Genomic DNA, 16332 nt, shown 5'->3' with positions numbered 1-16332 from the left:
TTACCATGGCATCAACACCTATCTAAAATTCACAATTACTATGAAACTGTTGATTCTAAAGTGAAGTTCTGTCTCAGCAGTTAGTCTCTTTGGACTTCAGAGATGCTGGTATTAAACAACCTAAACAATGTCATAGCTCCTATTCTTTCCATGCCAGGAACTTAAGAGTGCATTAGCTTTTTTTAAAAATAATTTTATTGAATCACTGTGAGATAGTTACAAGCTTTCATGTTTTCATGTTTGGGTTACAGTCACACAATGATCAAACACCCATCCCTCCACCAGCTAAGGACCCATCTGTAATTGGCCAATGAATAAATAAAACCACAAAATAATTTAGAATCATCACACTAATCATAACTGACATGTATTAATCATAAATGAACATAGTGAACAATAAGTGATAACCCGAACAATAAATGATAACCCATATATGCAAACCAAACTTAAGAAACAAATAAACAAGCTTAAGAATCAACCAGTACTATGAGACCAATACTCAAAGATAGTAGAAACATGGACCAGGAGAATTGGTTCACAGTTGGAAGCCTGCAGGTACTGGGGGAGAAGGCAGATGGAATAAAGGTACCACTATGACAAAGATAGTTGGAAATAATCACTCTGGATAAGAACTGCATGCTGAAAGTAGGCAAAGGAACAAAGAGGATAACCTCTCAGTACCTGCATTGCAAGCCATAGTGCCCAAAAGGAAGTGGAGAGAGACAGAGAGAGAGAGATAGAGAGAGAGAGAAAGAGAGAGATTAAGAGGGAGAGAGAGCAAGAAAGAGAGGAAGGGAGGAATGCCTACCATTAACTATGAAATCAACACCAAAAATCTATGTATTTCCTATATACAAATAATGAAAAAGAAGAATGAGACATTAAAAAAATCCCATTCACAATAGTACCTCAGAAAATCAAGTACCTCAGAATCAGCTTGACTAAAGAGGTGAAGGACCTACACAAGGAAAATTGCAAAACATGACTTCAAGAAATAAAAGAAGACACTAGGAAATGGAGACACATCCTCCTTCTCATGGTTAGTGAGGATTAACATTATCAAAATGGCAAGACTCCCCAAAACATTATACAGATCAGATTTAATGCGGTCCCTATCAGGATACCAATGACATTTTTCAAAGAAATAGACAAAACACTCCTGAAATTCATATGGAACAATAAAGCCCCACGAATAGATAAAGCAATCCTTGAAAAAAAGAAGATGAGTAGCATTACTTTCCCCAATTTCAAACTGTACTACAAAGCAGTAGTAATTAAAACATCATAATATTGGACTAGAAACAGACCTACAGACCAATGGAACAGAATTAAATATTCTGTCACAGACTCTCAAATATATGATCACTTCGTCTTTTCTTTTTTTTGTTTTTTGGCTTTTTGGGTCATACCCGGCGATGCTCTGGAGTTACTCCTGCCTTTGCACTCAGGAATTACTCCTGGTGGTGCTTTGGGGATCATATGGAATGCTTGGAATCGATGATCCTGGGTTGGCCGTGTACAAGGCAAATGCCCTACCCACTGTACTATTGCTCTAGCCCCTGATCACTTGATCTTTGACAAAGGAGCACTAAATGTGAAGTGCAACAAGGAAAGCCTCTTCAACAAGTGGTCTGGGAAAACTGGACAGCTAACTGCAAAAAAAAAAAAGAAAGAACTCTAACCTCTGTCTAATGGCAAGCACAAAAGTAAGATCAAAGTGAATTGAAGACCTCAATATCAGACCTGAATCTAGAAGGTACATGGAGGAAAATGTAGACAGAACCCTCCATGACAGTGAGGCTAAAAGCATCTTCAAGGATAAAATACCACTGACCAAGCAAGTGGAAACAAACATAAACAAATAAGACTACATTAAACTAAGAAGCTTCTGTACCTCAAAAGAAAAAGTGACCAAAATACAGGCAGAGACCATGAATGGAAAAGAATATTTACCTAATAAGGGATTAGTATCCAAGACACTAGTAGAATTGGACAAGAGGAAAACCTCCAACTCCATTTAAAATGGAGAGAAGAAATTAACAGAAGCTTCCTCAAAAAAAAAAATACAAATTGCCAAAAGACACATAAAAAATATACTCCACATCGATAATCATCAGGGAGATGCAAATAAAAATAACGATACATCATCTCACACCACAGAGACTGGCACACATTCAAAAGAACAAAAGCAACCAGTGTTGACGTGGATGTGGGGAAAATGGGACACTCTCACTGTTGGTGGGAATGTCAACTGGTCCAGCCTTTTTGGAAAACAATATGGGCATTCCTTCAAAAACTAGAACTTGAGATTCCATATGATTCAGCAATTCCACTTTTGGGAATATATCTCGAGGGTGAAAAAAAGCACAGTAGAAATGACATCTGCACCTGTGTGTTCATTGCAGCACTGTTCACAATAGTCAGAATCTGGAAACAACCTGAGTGCTCAAGAACATATGACTGGTTAAAGAAACTTTGGTATGTCTACACAATGGAGTACTATGCAGTTGTTAGGAGAGATGAAGTCATGAAATTTGCTCATAAGTGGGTGGACATGGAGAATATCATGCAGTGAAATGAGTCAGAAAGAGAGAGATAGACTTAGAAGGACTGCACTCATATGTGAAATATAAAATAACATAATATGAGACTTACACCCAAGGACAGTAGACACAAGGGCCAGGTATATTGCCCCATAGTTGGAAACCTGTCTCACGAGCTGGTGGAGAAGGCAGCTGGAATAGAGAAGGGATCACTAAGTCAATGATGATTGGAGGAATCATTAGGGATGGGAGATGTGTGCTGAAAGTAGATAAGGGACCAAATGTGATAACCTCTCATTATCTGTATTGCAAACCATAATGCCCCAAGGTAGAGAGAGAGAGTATGGAGGAAACCGTCTGCCATGGAGGCAGGGGGAGAGCTGGGAAGGGGTGTATATTGGGGACATTGGTGGTGGATAATGTGCACTGGTGGAAGGATGGGTGTTTGATCACTGGTATGATTGAAACTTAAACATGAAAGCTTTCTAACTGTATCTCACAGTGATTCAGTTTTTAAAAAGCCTGCCATAGAAGCAGACTGGAGGTGGGAGTGGGGTGGCAGGAGGAAAACTTGGGTCCTTGGTGGAACATATACACTGGTAGGGGGATGCATGTTGAAACATTTATGACTGCAACCCGATCATCAACAGGTTTGTAACTGTGCATCTCAGGGTGACTCAATTAAAAAAAAAGATAACATTATACAGAATCTTGCTTTCATCCTCTTGCTCTTAAAAATAATTCTGTATATGTGAGCAACACATTCACTTTGCAGGGTTTCATACTTCACTATAAAACAACTTTTGGCGGAGAAAATCTATCAGTTTAAATAAAACTGGCATCTTGGTGATGTATTAAACAATATATCCTGAGTCACCGCTCTTTTATTATTTGCATTCCATTCAATCATTCAAGAAATATACAATTTCACAATAATTATAAACATATAAAATCAACCTTTACATCACTAATATAAGAGGGCTCCTTCAGTTTTAAAAATAAATATTTCTTTGTTACATTTTCCTCTCTTATTTTCTATGATTTTACCACTTATATTTCTGACCAAATATCAAGCTGCCTTGCAGATTTCTGCATATATATGTAAAATAAAGATGTATTGCTTTTCATATTGAACGCATAGCTTCTTTTTAGTGGAAGAGTGTCTTTTAATCATCCAGGAAAAGCAATACTATTAACACAGTAAACAACAACAACACACACATACACATACACACACACCAGCACCACATAATCTTCTTATCCTTCATAAGATAGAAGCATATTTATCAGAAGGCAGTGGCATACATATTTTGGTTTTTATTAGTTAAGGAATAAAGTATTTTGCAAAATTCCACGTGTACTGATTTTGAAGCTGCTATCTTGAAGCTTCAAACTTAGCTTTGGAATCTGAAGCCAGATTCCAGGTCTCCTTTGCTGGCTGCCTCCTTAGCAGAGCAAATACAGGGCTGGGAAGGAGAGTGACTTGGGGGTGGGGGTGGGTACCAGCCTGTGCCTGGGCTTTCCCTCTAGCCCCTGAAGCCTCCCTGAGGCTGGGCACTCCAGCACTGAGGTAAGCATTAGTATCTAGATTTCTATCAGTTACTGAGATGCTCTTGCACTATCCACTTCAGTTCCCAGCTACCACCAGGCAGAACCCCTCCTTCAAAATCCATCTCCCGTTCCCTCGGACCCACCTATGAAGGGCTGTTGAGGTCCAGCTCGTCCAAGTTCTGGGGGCTTGGGGGCTGCAAGCTCTTTGTCACCCCCCACTCGCCCCCACCCCAGTGCGAATGTGCTTCCCCCCAAGTCCCACTTCCCAGTTTAGACCTGGACTTCTAGCAAATTCCTACAGCCCAGTATTGATCAGGATAGATGGTTCAAGTTTACATGGAATAATTTACTTTTACTCGAAGGATCAATTTTAACTTTATGCCTGTCTAAAAGTTCCTTCCTAAGGGAGGAACTTAGGAAGTTCCTACTAACATTTTGTCAAGTTATATAGAGATGTATATTAGACATATCCCCAGGATGATATCTCTACCGTAGATTTGTTTACCATGGATTTACACAATATTTACCATCGATCCTCAAAATGAACTACAACTATATTATTAACATCAAAAATCTCAAATAAAGTATCCTTTCCTGTCAATTTGATTCCTTCAAGGACACTGCCCCAGGGTAACAGAGCCAAGGGAATGTCTCTTTTCAAACTTCCCTGTACGATTTTTCATGCTGGGATGTGAACAACCACACAAGTCTGTACGAAGAAAGTGTTCCACGTGCTTTAGAGATATTAACCTGCGAGAGGCTGAGACAGCTCTACTTATTGCTGGCTTTAGAAGGGAGCAAAGTAAGTCCAGGAACATTTCAGCTCAGTCACTTAGGGTGTGGCCCCAGAATCAAGCAGGGGTGATTCCGGAACATATATGCCAAATCCCTTAAAACGTTTTCACATAGCATAGATAAAGCCTGTGTGTTTGCTCACCTCTCCTGCCAGCACATCTTTCCTTATTTAACTGTTTCCAAACATTTTGTGACATCCCACATTTTTGAAAATTCTTATTTTTGATCACTCAAAAACATATACACACAGAGTTAAAAATCAGACATATTTGTACAGACATACAAATTAATGGCAGAGGAAGGGAGGGACTGCGAGGAATAATGACTTGAAGCTTCTCTCTATTGTCTAACCAGGTGAATTCAGTGTGAGTCAGGGAAGTAACTGAGCTCTCTGACTCTACCATGCAGAGCTGCTCAGAGATAGATGCCAGTGTCAGCTGATGGAAGGAACAGCTTGGCTGGCTGTGGAAACAAACCAAGAGACCATGAGATGGTTACTGTTCATCTCCTGCCCGAGCCTGGTCTCAGAAAAGTGCATATCCCAGAGGAGGACTCCTTCAGCCAAATGTCCTTTAATGACATCTCATAAAGGCAAGCAACATGCAGGCTTGGATATTACAGGGATCTTTCATTATAGCTTACTAAATACACAAAACAGCTCTGAGCGGAACTGCAGTTAAATACTTCACTCAGTACTCATGGGTCTTGGGGTATTTCACTCTGTGTGTGTGTGTGTGTGTGTGTGTGTAAAATGTAAAGACAATTTTTTCTGTGGTTTTTGGGTCATACCTGGAGGTGCTCAGGGCTTACTCTCAACTTTGTGCTCAGGGATAACACTGGTGGGCTTGGTGGAATATATATGGGGTTCAGGAGATGAAACCTGGTTGGCCTCCTCCAAGACAAATGCCCTAGTACTGAACTCTGACCTCCTCAACAAGTGAGTTTTACCCCTATATGCTGTAAATGCACCATTTTTGGAAAGACTACAAACTTCCAGGTTGGTGCGTGAAGTGAACAGAGCAAGCTCCTATCCAACACTCTGCTCCAAAAATCCATTTAATGTACTGTCTTCAGATAGAGGATGTATCAAATTTTAAACTTATTAGAATAGATACTACATTTGATCTTACCAAAAGGCTGAGAAGCAATGTAAATAAAAATCCCTAAGGAATTCTTCCTTCTGTTTGGACCTGCTGGCTTGCAGGGCTTTCATTTCTGCATACTTTTAATTAACGTGCAGGCTTTTGTTAAGTATCTCATTATTTGATAGTAGAATCTATGCATATACTTAATTGACCAAGTTTGGCATGCACTTTATAAAGACCTTATTTCCTGTGCTGTTTCTCATTTTTTATTATTACAGGGAAGCATAAAGGTAGGTGAACACAGAAAAGAGATTTTTAACCTGCTGGTGGCTCGGTGACAGGTGATGCTGAAATTCCTGTGTAATGAGCCATATGCTTATGTCATTTTTGCTGTCCTCTTAAAGAAAACAGAATTCCTAAATCTGAAATAGACAGTCTTATTACATGTATGTCTCTGTCCATGTCTGTCACAGAATTAACAGTCACTCAGTGAAACTCTGTGTGACAGCTGCTGTGGACTGCCCATGAGGAGAAAAGTTCTGTCGACAAACTCTCCAGTTCTAGGTTCTCTTCATCACATATAATACATAGAAACACACACACACACACACACACACACACACACACACATGTCTTTCAGAAGCAGCTTTTCTTAGCACTGGGGTTTCCTAGAAGGCACCCAGAGCCTGCCACCAATGGAAGTGCTGGCAGGAGCTGGACAGAAGGCCGTGAGGGGTCCCCTCAGAAGAGCAGAGCATTCGAGAGCATAAAACAACCCCATAAAACAATGCATGCGGGTTTCTACTGTTTCATTATCATTTTCTTTCTCGGTACTTAAATTTTTTATCAGTATATTTTATATTTTCCAATAAAAGTATATAAGTATTACATAAGTATGTAATTCTAAAATTGGCACTTTTCATGTGTATGAAACTTATGCTTAAAAAATCTTCAACATGCACATAACCAACTAAACTCTTCATCAATATTATTCATTTTGTAGGAGAAAAACAAAATCCCAGCACATTTTCCCCTACATTAACTGATGTGCTTTGTCCACTGTAAGGTCCTAAACCAGCTAATGTTTGTCAAGGCCAAGATCAATTTTGCATTGTTCCACCCTTGAGAATAAAGTTTAGGCTGTGGTAATCAAAACACATGTAATTATCTGCGTTGTAATTATTAAGTCCTTGGCAGAAGCAGGGAAAGAGGGTATATACCATTCATTCTCTAGAAGCTGCTTGTTCACGTCTTCCAATGGCACTGTGTATTCTTGGGTTATGGATTTATTCAATATATAAGTCATCTTATTAGTGCCATAAAAATACTAGTATAGAACCCTAGAAGAACTGTGTTTTATGTTCATTTGAACATATTTGAGATATTAAGTGTACTGTACTGAAAAATAAATAGTTATGTCCAAGCAGCCATCATACAGGAGAGATACAAAAAATAAATAAATGATGTCTACTTTGGTTTTAAACTGATACTAGCTAATGCTGCATTTTGCCTCCATCTCTTACCGATTATTCGCAGCTCTTCACATTGGTTGAAGAATTGGGTCAAGGTCAAGCAGTGATAAGAAATACATACAGCCTTGAAACAGATAAGCAAAATACAACAAGTCAAATGTGTCTGCTACCAAGAATCTACAAAACTGAAACGTTATGACTCTAAGTTAAAAATTACTAAATCATTAAATTGTTTTTCAATGATTAAATGAAAGTTAAGTGCCCTGCATGTATTGTTTTATTTCTACCACCACCAGACACTATTGCTCCTGGGCTATTTCCATGGAGAGCAGCTCAGGGATACCTGTGACAGGCTGCAGGTCACATGAACAAGAGTGGGTGGGGGCTCAGCTCTCCCCCTGCTCTCCCAGGCCAGTTCCTGCACTTCCACAACTCTGGTCGTGTTTGGATAACATCTGTGTCTCAGGAGGGGATGGTGTGGTTCAGGAGTGAGTTGTGTGAGGCCCGGGCTCCAACCCAGGGAGCAAACTGGCCCTGTGCCCTGACACGCCTGCCCCTAGGACAACCATCGCAAGAGCCACAACAGAGACAGGATAGATGGCACGTAGGCCTGGGGACGGCTCTGTGGGGACATGCCTAGCTGCTCAGGGTACAGTCTGGCTGTCCCAGAGTGGGCTCTCACTGTCCAGCCAGGGTTGCATGAGCATCACAGCCAAGAGTGATCAGCCCGGCAGGTGCCCAGGCTGAGTGTGTGAGCACCATGGGGCACCCTCAGGAAGCACCCAGGTCTGCTGATGGCAATGGCTGCAGCCGAAGCAGCAATGGCCAAGCAGCAGGGAGGGATAGGTAACGAACAATAAAAGAAACACAGGCCATGCACGCCTACCCAGTCAGCTCTGGACAGCTGTGCATGTGAGTTCCCCTCGCGTTCCGAGAGATGGAACAGAGCTGGCGCACCATGCCCGTGGCTAGAGGTCTTGCTGAAGACTCCACAGCTGGGGGCTTCCTGCAATGCCTGATCAGACTCAGCCCCAGGTGGATCTTATCTCTTCTGAAAGGGAGATGGAAGAGCCAGCAGCGGGGACTGCTATCTGCCACAGTCCTGGGCCAGAAGGAAGGCACAGAGCTCCTCTTTCTGCCCACGGAAGCAGGAGGACTCAGATGAGCTCTCTGCCTTCTTTCTGTGCACATGTAGGGATGAATGAAAAAAAATGGCTTTGGAATCTGGAGCCTGGGAACTCGAGATGCCTGGGAGGCAGCAGGGGGCTGAATCTGTATGATCTATGCCCTGTTTGAATCATTCAGGAAGCTGTATTCTGTTAAATTAACCAGAAAGCTCTAGATAGCTCTTAGCACATGCCGCTCCAGTCCATACATCATCCCAGAACAGAACTTTGCTGGCTGGTTTAATTACACTTTTTTCTGCATCTCTGGATTGTGACAGGAATGAGGAGAGGGGCCTGGAGGATTGGGCGGTATCTGTCATTCCCCTCCAAGCTCACTGTGTCCCTCACATTCCATTTTCTACATTTCACAAAGTCCTTCCTAAGAACAAGGTCCAGTGACTGGATTCTCCCTGCCATCCTCTCTCTGCCACAGCTGCCTCAAGCATGCCCGTGACTCGGGTCTGAGAAACATCCTCTCTCACGGCCCAACTAAGTAGTGTGCGTTCTCTGGTGCTCACTATTTCCTGTGCACCCCAGCCCCAATGTGAGGCAAACACTGGCAACATTGCTTAAATTCAGCACAAGTGCCCCCTACTCAGGAACAGCCTTTGAGGGACTTTCCACTCAGGAATCCTCCCTGGACGCAGGCAGCCAATTGCACTGTCTGCCTGATGCTGAAATTCTCACTCATGGTCAATTCATTAAATGTCAATGATCATTCTTTCTTGTGAAATAATCACAAAGGCTCAATGTGCCATTAATATATGAATATGAGGGGATTAATCCAGTGCTTGAAACAGTAGTGAACAGACTAAGACTGAATTCAATATGTAGTTAATCACACCGACATTATGGAGAGTCCTAGGAGAACGTTGATACCCAACTATTCATGCACACTCAAATGTACATGTACTTGGAGTCTAAGTACAAAATCTGTACACTAAACATCTGTCATTTATTTAAATAGACTATTGTTGTGAAGTGAGTGATGGAAAGAACCTGACACCTTTGGGAAAATGTATCATATGAATGTCCACTAGCAAGGGGCATATAAGAGTTGGCATCTTTCAGGAGCATCTTTCTCCTCTTGGTACTGATGTCTATCAGGATGCTCAGGAGAAACTGCCTTTCCTTTATGCTACTCTGGAATGCTGCTGCTGCTGATCATAAATATTTAGAAACTGTGCTTGGCTGTGATTTGCTCCTCAAACTTCTCTCCTTATTTCTGTGTATAGGAAGTCCCACTCACAATTTCCATTTTTCAAGGGGTTTATCTAAAATCAAACAAAAGAAAATAAAAACAGAACTGGAGGCAGCAATGCTGAATAATAATACCAATGATGAGTTTTGTATTCCTATGGCACAAGGGCAATGTTGCAACCCTATGCTGTGGACACTGCATGGGTTAGCCCCTGGGTATGGTACCATCCGAGGCCTATCAGGGAACAAGGGAGAAGTGGCAAGGAGAGAGGATAGGTTATTTCCTGGGGACCTAGAAACAAAGAATGTCAGAATTTTATCAGGTTGACCACACTCCAGTGAAAATGCTACTAACACATAAGCCAGAAGTCCTGCTCATTCATGTCCCATTTTCCTTCAAGCTGTCGGGAGGGACTGGCTCTGTCCTCAAACAAAAATTCGATTTTGCATTCTCAACTGACGCCCACCCCCAGACATGTCCCCCTTTCCTCTTGATTCCCCAAGCCCTAGTGTTTGTCACTTATCACTCCCACTATTTGGGGGTCTGGGGTCCTTATAAATCAAGCCCATGAAGGCAAAGCCTGTCCCTGATAGCTGTTCATCTAAGTCGGGTCCCCTGAATCAGGGACCACAATCCCAGAAGGGGAAGGAAGACTTGTTTTGCTGAATATTTAAGACAATTGTGTTTCTTCTTGTTCTAATGCAAAGGGAAACATGCTCCATAGATGTTGCTCCAAGCCAGACTGGACTGGGACAGAACTGGCGACAGGATGAAGCCCACAAGAATAGGACAAAGAAAAGCAGTTTATCCTCATTCCATCTTGGCCTTCTGATTAGAGAAAGCCTCTCTTTACCCTATTTTCCTCTTAATTTTAAAATCAATCTCTCTTAACTTTTTTCACAGGATTCTGAGAAAGTACTAAGTATAGTATCTGGGCCATGATGAATAAATCTGAATCTCTAACATCATTCTGCAAAGAAGATAAAAATTTCACATAAATATAATATTTGATTGGTCCTTTCTAGCAAAATGAACTACTAAGCACCATGGACAAACACAGGGCAGTGCAAACATCCAGCTCAGGTGGGCTTCACTATGGAGGAGCCCTGGGCAGGCACTAGCCCCTCCTCGAATCCACCTGTCCAGTTCTGGGTGGGCAGCATGGTCCCCAGCGTGCTGGGCAGATCAGAAATGAATATCAGGGAGAACAAAGTCAGAGCTTCTGTTAATGTGCTACACGTCATAATTGCTTAGAGCTTATTTTGAAGCCGCTTTGATATGATTTTCATCTCGCATTTGCATTCCAAAGGCTCCTATGTGATACAAAGAAGGGGAGAAGTCAGAGCCTGATGTCAAGTAATATATTGTTTCAGCTCTGCCAGGGCCACAAGTCAGATGGCGTTCTCTGTTCTCCAATGCTGAACTGCATCTCCCGCTCCAACAGACTTTCCTGTCCTGCGGTTCCCTCCTCCTGGAGATGCGCAGACACACCCAGGTCTCCCCCTATTTCTGGATGATGCTCACTATTCACTCCAACCCAGATGCTGGCCTTCAGGCCTTAGTGGATGTCACAGCTCCTCAAACTCACCACAGATAACCCCATGCCGTCAGCATTTGCTCTTAACACATGGCAACCCTCATTGCACTTCCTAACTAGATATGGGAAAGTTCAGTCATTCTAAAAACGAAATTCTGATATTAAAAAAAAAAAAACACAACAGCATTTCTATAAGAGAAAATGACTGGATAACCTGGGTGTCACTCTGATTAGTTAAGCTCTAGGAATAATTTTATACGATTTTCGCCCCCTGAAGATTATACCAAATAGGAATATAGACAGTGCTTATTTACATAATTTTTAAATTACACCAGGGATTTTTAAAAGAACTATCATAATCCAAGTGCTAGATGCTTAACTTTGGCTGACTTGTTTCGCCCTGTGAAGCAAGAGATTTATGTGTAAAGTTGTGGGCTTTAGAACTCTTCCCTATTATAGCTATTCTTGAGAACCTTGATACCGCACACCTTAAATGTTATTTTCCTGGCCTCCTGGCCTATTCAAGCTGCCTTTTCCTTATACAGAGTGTGCTCTATCTTTTTTATAAGATCAATATACTCCCATAATTTTTTCCTATCATAAATTCTTAATTTATCCTTTCATTGTGCAATATTTCCCTATGACTTTATTATAATTAATAATTAAATTTATAAAAGACCCCCTTTTGAGACTCCCATTAAAAATACAGTACAGTTAAAAACATAATAAAATAAACATTAAAATGAAATGAAATATTTAAAAGCTTAGCAAACTGGCATCAATAAAGCACCATGATGGAAAATGTCTGAGCCTGCTGCTGGGAAGACAGGTGAGGTACCCTCGCATTTGAGGGACCCTCAGGTCAAAGGTAACTGCTTTGGTTTCGATGGATTCTGCCTTATTGGCTCCTCTTCCTTGCTATTGGCCAGTCTGTCATTTTGAGAAATGAATAGGAAGAAAATCCTGAATTTTAAAATATCTGAATGAATGAAGACCTTGGTCTCATCTAACAAAGCATTAGTAAGTGTACTTAACAACCCTTTAATAGCTCTACTGGATGACTCCATGTCTGGCTTCATTTGACTAGATTTCATCTAACTGATGCCTTCAGCATAATTAATCAGATAATGCACTTTGAGTGCCATCATTCCATGTCTTCGTGATAGGGCTAAAGAGACTTGTTTCGGTGTCTTGGGTCTTGCTTGTCATTCACATGACCACCTAGTTCTCTCTTTTTACATCCACCTCATCAACAATGCCTTTAGGATGCTCTTGAAATTGATACTTGTCAAATTCAAGTTGATAGATGGGATCATGTTTCAGATTGCTCCTCATCACCAAAAACAAAACACCAAAGGGGGGGGGACCATCAATTATAGAATGCTATGAAGGGGGAAAATACTCTCTAGAGCAAAAAAAATTCTCCTTCATGTTATTTCAAAAAAATATACATGTGGCAATTTTATAGAATAATAAAGGTATCTGCAGAACAACAAGGAAATATTTATGAGTAAAATTTGTATAATGTGAGATGAAGGCTAAACTAGAAAAAAAAAAGGATCACCAACAGAGTTAATTCAAACATCTACAATGAGATCACTTCTTACAAACATAAACCCAGGGTCTAGCATTGTCTAATTAGCCACTATGGCATATTCCTGATATCCTAATTTTTATTCCAGAGTCTCCGTTTTTACTCCTGCTTGAGTGACAGTCATCTGTATTTCCTGCTCTGATATATCAATCAATATTCTAAAAACACCAAAGCTCAACTTATCTACCCACTAATTTTTTTTTTCTTTTTGACGATGCACAGAGTTTACTCCTGGCTCATTCACTCAGGAATCATCACTCCCTGCAGTGCTCGGGGGACCATATGGGATGCTGGGGATTGAACCTGGGTCGGCCAGGTGCAAGGCAGACACCCTACCTGCTGTATAATCGCTCCAACCTCAACCCATTAAATTATTAAATAGATTCACAAAGCTGTAAGATATAGGACAAATAGAGATCAAGTATGTAGATCACATCTGTCCTTTCCACTGGTCTCTTTGGTGGAATAACTGGATTAAAATAAGACTTAGCCGAAGAGATTCAGGCCACTAACAGGGTGAAATATGAGACCAGGAAGCTAGACTTTGGAAAAAAGCTTTCAAATGATAGTGAAAAATTTGTAAAAAGAGTGGAAAGATATTTTGTGTATGATTTTATTTTCAGTTTGGGTGTGCTATCTTGGAGAGTGGGCATACTCTTGAGTCTCTCTTCAGGAGTGGTGGTACTCAGGGGACCACTTGTGGTACTTGGGATGCAACTGAGGTCGGCAAGCACTATGGTAAGTAGTTTAATCTCTCCACTATCTCAGGAGATATTTTATTTAGTTTGAGAACAAGACCACTTCACTTTTGAGCATGGAGACCGCCAATTCTAAAGTCAAATGCCAATAGACTCTAATGTTTTTTCCAGTTTGAGGTGAGGCCGTTGGGAGAAGTGGACATGCCCACTGTCCTGCCTGGACATGTAATTCACAGGATGAGCTTCAAACAGTGACCAGCTGTTGTGGGAGGTGGATACGTAGAATGCCCACTGTTCTTCCTGGACACACAGTTCAAAGTTTGCGCTTTGAAAAGTGACCGAATATAATAAGAATCACTTGTATCACTTGTATCACTTGTCATCCCATTGATCTTCAATTTGCTCAAGCTGGTGCCAGTAACGTCTCCATTCTTCCTTGTCATGTGCTAGTGTAGCCCAATGAAATCTGCTCGCTCCAGGAACAGGAAGAGCCTCAAACCGTTCATTCAGAGTTTTTAAGAAGAAGTCTTATCATCTTGTTGGTGGGTGGCCATGCAGTCTTTTGACATTCTGTGGAATCCAGTTGGTAACAGCTCTAGTCTAGAGGCCGTCTCTGAATCGCATTACATGTCCGGTACATAATAAGAATAGATAGACTTTATCTCCTATCCCAAATACTGTGTAAATCCTGAGAATCTGTAAATAATAATAGAACTTCCCATGTTCCCTATAACTGCATGACTGGGTATGTGTGGTGGGAGGGGACGCCAGGCGCTGACCTGAGAGCTTCTTTGTTCACATCTGTTCAGTTTCTCTAAACACCGCCTAAGAGAGCTGTATCGAAAGCTACTAATGTCTTCTAAGAGAATTATTTTTCCCTTGGTTTTGAGTTGAAGAACTCATTTTTATATTAGCTGAAACAAAACCCAAACCAGTCCTTTGAGTGCTAGTATGTGGCTCTGCAGCTTGACTTTGCTGGGGGAAGACCCTAGGTTTAGCCACTGGCAGCAAAGTCTCATGTCAGCGGGAAGAAGCCTTTGGAACAATTTCTTCTGCTTCTGTCTAGACCTTTCTCTCTCCCAGATAAAGCATAATAATGCTTTGGATAGATAACATAACTGAGGCTGTACATATGCTGATTTATTAAAACAGTCCCTGGCCTAAAAACTTGGGCCGACAAACATGAAAATATTTGTTTCATGACATTTCAGGTGTCCTGTCCTTTCCATTGCTCCTTATATTTCATCGACTATCTTCCTAAAAACACTATCAAGAGAAAAACAGTTTCCATACATTCATCATGAATTTCAAATGTACCTCTCCCTAGACTTATTTTCTAAAAATAATATTCATTTTACATTGAATTATCACACAAAGAAAGAATAATTATTCGTGGTTATGACATGTTTTAAAAAGATGTGTTATGACATCCCATTGTTAATGTGCTAAATTCTTTAAAAATCAGCTGTCTCTAGTCTCAAGTTGAACAAAGATGACAATTACTTTTAGGCAAACTTCTAAAATACTTCAGTCTCTCAGAGGAGTACAATTTGCTATTTCTAATGGAATAGGCAGTTCTTTCCCCATAGGTATTGCTGTTTCATATTGTATGTTTTTGATCAAGAGAAATATACATTAGTCTTTTGACATTCACATCCTTCCAAAATATTCATGCAGATATTTATGTTAATTCATAATAGATTGTACCTCCTTCATCTAAGATGTCCTAAGAGTTTTGTGAATACCAAATATTTCTCAGTTGATTGAAAGAGGTTTTTGCTCTGCCTTACAGTCTCCTCAGGAAATGAGACAGTGTCTTTGAACGTAACCATGTGAAGTCAGTGGCACATGTGCAAGAACACTGGGACTTTGTTAGTAGGAGGGTGGTTTCTAATATGCTCGGGGAGCTGAAGAACAAGACGGGGATTCTAGCAGGCTCCGGGTCAGCACCTGGAGTGCAAGGAGGTCACCAAGCAAACAAATCTTCCATCAAGGGAGTCACCCTTTAATTCAACGTTCAAACGTCTTTGTTCATTGTTTTGAGTTTTGAGTTCATGTGGGCTTGTCATTTCCACCAACTCATAATCATATTTCAATGCAAGCCAGAATTTCCTTGCCTCGGTTTTAAATCTCTCCCCCGGCTCCTGCCTCTGAAAAATGGCAATTATGGATCCTTTTTGGCTCATGTGATCACTCCTGGACCAGGTTCCAAGAAGCAGAGGATCAACAGCAAATGGTAAAATTGATGTTTTCTGCAACTAAACAAATGAAGTGGAATTGGGTGAGAAGAGACAGAAAGATGGTGAGGGGACACTGGGACAGGGGTAGCAGCTCGCCAACATGGGAGAGAAATGATGAGAACTTAAAATAGAAGAGAAGGGACCTGATGGACAGTTGGGACTTACATTCACCTGCACACAGAAGCTTCCCTTCGAGTAAAGGGGCTCCCTTTTACTCTCTATGTCCTTCAGCATTTTAAGGCATCCAGAAAAACAGATTTTGGTATAGGCAACTTCAGAATGCTTCAGAAATAACTAAAAAGACAGAGCCAAAGCATGAGTGCCGAGACTCGTAGAGCCGGTGGCCATGCATCCGAGCAAGTCCTTGGGAGCGCCAGGAATACATTCAGATGTGGGTCACAATCAGAAGAGCAGGTCGGAGCGATCCAGGAAACAGAGAAACACAGAAGG

The 16332-nt window shown here is 41.1% G+C and overlaps 1 non-coding gene across 1 annotated transcript; it reads right to left on the bottom strand.

Annotated features, from left to right (window-relative positions):
* Nucleotides 1–5847: 5847 nt before the first annotated feature.
* LOC129403722 (U2 spliceosomal RNA) lies at nucleotides 5848–6038 on the bottom strand. Its single transcript, XR_008629418.1, has one exon. It is a non-coding gene; the product is annotated as a U2 spliceosomal RNA (small nuclear RNA).
* Between the last annotated feature and the right edge of the window lie 10294 nt (nucleotides 6039–16332).

This window comes from Sorex araneus, chromosome 3 (assembly GCF_027595985.1).
Source record: "Sorex araneus isolate mSorAra2 chromosome 3, mSorAra2.pri, whole genome shotgun sequence".
NCBI lineage: Eukaryota > Metazoa > Chordata > Mammalia > Eulipotyphla > Soricidae > Sorex > Sorex araneus.
The sequence above is the reverse complement of the archived record's forward strand: the minus strand, read 5'-3'. Positions and strand labels throughout refer to the sequence as shown.